Source organism: Lactuca serriola, chromosome 9, assembly GCF_051521515.1.
Source record: "Lactuca serriola cultivar US96UC23 chromosome 9, Lser_US96UC23_V15, whole genome shotgun sequence".
In the NCBI taxonomy this organism is placed as follows: domain Eukaryota; kingdom Viridiplantae; phylum Streptophyta; class Magnoliopsida; order Asterales; family Asteraceae; genus Lactuca; species Lactuca serriola.
Genome location: NC_136416.1, coordinates 85,216,951 through 85,223,790, shown reverse-complemented (window position 1 = coordinate 85,223,790; position 6,840 = coordinate 85,216,951).

Here is a 6,840-nt window from a genome sequence, read left to right as displayed (position 1 = left end):
ATGCTGATAAACTCTTTCAAAATAACTTGTATTCTCAGGTCATCAGTAGACAGGTACCGAGGCCAGCTTTTGAGAAGATGGAGCGCATCCAAGACTCATCTTATTATTTTGATTTACATTATTTTTGGTGTCTATAACTGTTCAGAACACGCTTGTATTGAAATTATATATTTAATGCAATGGATGATGTTGTTTGTTTATTTACATTTAGTGTGTTGTGATACTCTACATGACGTCCTCCGCCCCAGAACGTTTCTGCCATTCTTGGTTTTGGGGTGTGACAGTTTTCATCCAAGCTTTTCTAGGGAGGTTCTAGAGCCTCTTTCCTCAACTATCAATAAATAGCCAAATAGCCCCTGGACTTTTAATTAATTCTTTTGATCCCAAAATTAATTCCAACTAATTTTTGATTCAATATTAATTAAATAATATGATTTCTAATTAACATATTATTTTCACAATACATTAATAAATCATTTATTTCGATTTATTAATCAAATAACAAATTCAAACTCTCTCCAAAAGTCATCATGTCTAGTTGCTAGTTATGAGGGCAACCCAAAAGGACTGTGTTATTATCAATTCAAGTATCTACCAGTTATAGTTATGAGCATAGAAACCTAATCCAAAAGATTATTGATAATCTCACAAAAAACTCTAAAAATGGAAGCTCAAAGTAATCTATATATGTAGTCCGTCCACTATGCTTGAACCGGTTTTGGGTATCTTGACATGTCTTATATTTTGATATTCAATATACCCGTTAGTGTGTAATTTGGTTGTATCTCTCAAAACTTGGTCTTTATAGTTAGTGATAACCATACATAAATACTTTTTGTTTTAAATGAAAGACTCTTTTGGTTTCTACCAAAAAATGAGACATTGGCATTAGAGTTTTAGCGAGTTTTAAATCCGCAATGCTACAAAATTAATGGTGGAGGTTTCTCTATGATTTTGATTTGTTTTATGTTTGAATCATAGAATCTCTTCATAGTATTTTAGTTGGTTTAGGCCAATTGATAAGGACTTGATGATGAAAGGACTTCAGTAAAAATGACATGGAGAATTTTGTTGAACTACATACCTACTACTATACCGAATTTGATGTCTAGAGGATTTGACCTCTCAAGTAACTTGTGTCAGATTTGTGAGGGCTTCAAGAGGAGTTAGATTATCTTTTTTTTTATGTTTGTAGTGTTCAATTATATGATTTCATTTTCTAAATTTAAACATATGACTTTGAAAGTAATTCTTTTCACTTCACGGTAGCTCCTTCGAAAGTATCACAACATTTTGGTGCTTCAGTCTATTAATAGTAGAAGTAATTATGTATTTTATACTATTGTTGTTGTTTCTTCTAAATTGTGTATATATAAAAATCATATATTTATCATCAATTATGTTCCTTGGTTAGAGAACTCAATCATGGTTATCCCTTTAGAAAAAGATCTTCTTTTCAACTTCCTAGCATCCAGATACTAACAAAATTTAAAGGGTTATTAGTATGAAAACCATATGAAGTTTGTATTTCATCCTTAATTGGTCCTCAAAGTTTATTTTGACCCTCTGGGGCCATTTAAGCATCTTAATAATGTTTTTAAAAAGGTATTATGTTAATTGTTTATTCTTTATTTTTATAATCAGCTGATGTGGACAATGTTATTTTATGTTCCTTCCACCTCATTAATTCCACATGTCATTTTGAAATTATATGATAATGGTCGTTGGTTTCCCACATATTTAATCACACTAAGACACACCATCTTGATCAATTTTATCTCAGGTTTTTTGTCATGTATTTCACCTAAGAGATACTGGTTGCACGAAGAGCATCTCTCTAAGAAGAACATTTGTCTGAGCTTAGGGAATTCTCATTACTTTGAGTTGCATGGCTGAAGAACATCATGAAGGTATTTACTTGAAAGTGTATTTGAACTTTAATGATGTTTTGAGAACACACCCATGATATTATGTTGGATGTGATAATTTTTTATTTACTGATTTCGATTTTGCAATTTTGCTGGAATGGATTTTGGTGAGTGTGTGAAATTTTTAGAAAGATTCATTAGAGAACCATTTGAGAACCTTTACTATTCATACTCTCCGTTTTCAACTGGTATTAGGTTTGTAGGAAATGATATGGAGTATGTCGATTTTCTTGATACAACTTATGATGAACTAGAAATATTAATTTCTATTTTCATGGTCATACTGGGGATGGTTTAAGGGATTGGTTTGACTCATGTAGTGATGTGACTGGTAGTATTATACAAGGTGAGGATACATTGGAAAAAGAACCATGAGAAACATCCCATGTGTTTGAAGGAACTGGTTTTGGTAGATGAAATCATTCCAGATTACTTTAATGTAAACCTAAACAAGACTTATGATGATGAATTCCTCAATAATTTATGTTCAGATGTAGTAGATAACGACGATGAAGACATGGAGGAGAGTTTGTTCAACCCCACTTTAAATGTTGATTTACACTAGAAGCAACAAAACCCAGTTCTACGTATGACATTTGAGAGCCCTGGACAACTTAATAGCATGTTATGTAATTATGATGTCCATAATGGTTATCCACAATGTTTTGAAAAAAAATGACAAAAAGGCTTCTAGTAAAGTGTTATAAAGGTGTTTGCAGATTTAGATTATGGTCATCATGGATGAGCGAAGAACACTCATTTCAGATTAAGTCATTGAAAAGTGACCATCAATGTTCTAGAAACTAAAAGCAAGGTTCCATTCTCAACTACAAGTGGCTTGGTTCACACTATACCAAAGAGATCCTGCATAGATAAAAAAATGACTATCAAACAAGTTAGAATAGAGGTCATAAAAAATTGGGATTCATGTAAGTTTAGGTAAATATAGGAGGGCCAAGAAGCATGCATTGACCATTTTTAAAAGTAATCTTATAGAGCATTATGCCAAGTTGGGGTCCTATAGGGAGGATATAAACAGGACTAATCCTTGTTCTATCGTAAAATAGATGTATGAACAATGCCTGATGGGAAAACTTACTTCAGTGAATCCTATGAGTGTTTTGAAGGTTCGAAGAGAGGTCGGATTGAAGGGTATGTTAATTGATGGATGTTTCTTAAAGGGAGTATATTATGGAGAACTATTATGTGTTATGGGAAGGGATAAAGACAACCATATTTACCTAACTTCTTGGGCAATTATTTGTGTTGAATACAAGGAAAATTGGAAATGGTTTCTTGAATTTCATACTGGCGACCTTAACCTAGATGTGGGGAAAGGGCTTACCTTGATCTTAGATCAACATAAAGGTATGCATTTACTTAATTTCTTCTTATTTAATTTGGGTTTACTAATATATGAATAACACAAGGTCTATTTGAGGTTGTTAAGGAAATCCTACCCCAAGATGAGCATATGCAATATGCCAAGCACATTGCCCAAAATTTTAGAAAATATATCTTGTGACCCACTTTGACAACCTTTTTCATAAAGCATACAATGCCACAACTGATAGTACCTTCAATTTTGTTTTGAAAGAACATGAAACACATTGTCCAGGAGCACACAAATATTTCATGGACAAGGACCCTAAAACATGGTCAATGGCTTACTACAAAACAGGTCGATGTTGTGATTTAGTAGAAACTGGTGGAAATGAGAGTTTAAATGCAGTTATACTAGATGCAAGAAAGAAGCCTACTCTCCATTAAAGGATATAGCCAACTGATGTTGCACCTTCAATTAGGATGATGTTGGGTTTTTTGAAAAATGACCAAAGATCCTAGTAAGTGTTACCAATTGTGTTAGAGAAAGTTGAGACAAGATAAAGTAAATAATCATATAATGTTGACCCAGAGAAAAGAACATGCTCTTGCAAACTTTGGTAGCTAAATGGGTATAGTTGAGTTCATTCAGTGACTATAATTTCATATCTAAATATGGATCTGGAGTTGTATGTGGATCCAATATTTACTTGAGATATATACTTGAAAACATACAAGTACAATATGTCTCCCCTTGATGGTAGTAGTATGTGGTCTGGAACCACATACACCCCTACCCCAATTACCTCAAAAATCAAGAAGAGTGCCTAGAAGAGCCACAACTAAGAGGAAAAGAGAAGCAACTATAAAGTAAGGATGCATAAGATCTAAAAGGATAAAAAATAAGGTATCTTGTGGTATTTGTAGTGAATAGGGACATAATAACAGAAGTTGTCCCACACTTGATAAACAAAATAAACTACCAGTAAAGAAAGTTAAAAAGAAAGCAAATGTACTTCTAATGATATCATTATGTATATTGCTTAATATTATCTATTAAAATGTGTATTTCAATGTATGATAGATTGCAATAGAAGGATGAGAAGGAATTCAAGTTCATGGTGTTGATGGTGTTATAGAGGGAGGACAAGGTAGTCAAGTTCTTGGTGGTGATGGTGCAATGGAAGGGAGAGAAGGCAGTCAAGTTCTTGTTAGTGATGGTGCAACGGAGGGAGGACACGGTAGTTAAATTCCTGGTAATGATGATACTATGGAAGGAGGACAAGGAAGATAAGTCCATCGTATTGATGGTGGAAATGGTAGAGTGACTAGAAAGTCAAAGTGGTAAAAGAGTTGACAGGAGGAAACCTTTTGAAAGAATCATAAAAAAAAAAACTTGAAAAAATATTTGTGCCAAAAAATGGTGAAGGATGCGGCAACAACAAGGCAATCAGAATCGAATAGTATAACAATAGGGTGGAATTTGTCTTTTGTGTTGAAAACAGTGTAACTATTTTGATGGTTACTACATGTGTAGTCACACATTGTATGTTAGCTTAAATATTGTTACTACGATTCTGTCACTTTTGGTTGTATAATATTAATGACAATAGAATCAACTTTATCCTTATGCTAGGATCCATATGCTTGTGCAATATTTTTATAAGTTAGTGGTCCACTATGTGAATACATGTCTCTTTATGGTTGGTCTACCATTAGTAGTTATTATATGGACAATAAAGTGTCATTCTCAAGCCTTTACACATTATGGACCACATACCGAATAATAAATAAATACAAAATTTATGTTGCTGATATGATCTCAAGATTGTTTCCTTCATTTATGTTGCGGATATGATCCCAAGATTGTTGCGGCCATCTATATATAGTAGCATTACAAAAGTTTGCATATCCCTTCACATACATACTATCCTAGATCAGAAGTCCCATGCCAAAAAACATCAAAAAAGTACATGCCCAATGAAATTCCCACACACACCATCAACAAGACACTACCAAATTTCAATCGCATCTTCAACTTTAATACCACACTTTCTAAATGTGTGATCTTGTTTGCAATTAATTCATTCGCAACTACTCTTATTGTTTCTACAATAACAACTCCTCTACAACATTTACAAGATCATTCCTCATATTTTCTAGTTTATTCCTCACATTAGCCAATTCAACATAATTACACATTGCTTTTAACTTCAACAATTTAAGTTTATAGTGATTTTTCACTTCATAATCAACCCACATAAAGTATTTTCATTTTGGATGATCTAGTACCTGCATACAGATCATGAAAACATAAATTATCTAAAACTCATATAAGTTGCAATAGTATATTAATGTATCATGTGTTACCCTAAATGCATGTACATTGCTCTTTCATGTATTACCCTAAATTTATGGACATTGTTATTTCCTACATTACCCTAAATGTATGTACATTGTTATAGCAAACTAAAGTTGTTTTCTTGCATTACCCTAATTAAAAGTAACCCATATATATCATCCATACATGAACCAAATCATTGATATATTATGATTTCCATACAAAAAATGGTTTTCAAAACTAAACCTACGTTCAGTGTAAATACATGTATGGATGATATATATATATATATATATATATATATATATATATATATATATATATATATATATATATATATAGGTTATTGTCATTACCCAAACCATCTGGATCATTGTGATACACTAATTTACATTACCCAAATAGGCAGATGAAAAATTAAGGTTTTACCGATTTTAAGTTTTTCTACAAAATTTGGTGTGGCTTATAAGGAACTATCAAAATCATGACAAAGTAAAGGGGAATAAAAAAAACAATAACATGTGTAATCACTAAAACGAGCTCCAAAAAGCTTGAATTTTAACGATCAACTACACAAACGGTCATCAAACCACCAACATAGCTTCAAATAACAATTTCAATAAAAGATAAAGGACGAAGGACGGAAAATATTTTACACTAAACAATGATGAAGCATAATTGAAGAATTGTCTAGTAAGGTTTCTTCCATTCCAAGAACCACGTAGCTTCGCAGGAGGTTTACCATCAGAGCTGCAAGGCTCGTCCGGTTCGGGATCATTAATTATTTCATGACCTTCTTGACGAGATGAGCCTGATGAAGACATAGGAGTTAGAGCTGAAAGGTTTAGATCGTAAAAGGGGAAGGAAGTGTGTCTTTTGGTTTCAATACATCCCTCTGTTATATAGAGGGTGAGGTGTCGCCCAATTCAGCAAAATATGTCCATATGGCATGAACTTTGTCTACCTGACATTTATCCAGTGGCGAATGTAGAACCAATGGAGTCGGGTTGGGTCATATATCTTAAAATAGATAAACATAACTTTAATATTTATAATAAAGTTTTACATATGAACTTTATCAGCTCTTATATCTTGAAATATATTTATAATTATATAGTTATCGATACTTTCTAAAACATTTTTTTTCAATATACAGCATTAAACTATCATTCAAAAAATGAAATATATAAAATACTGGCAAGCGACGGTGATGCCTGGTGGAGGGGCGATGGTGGCCGGTGACCTTTT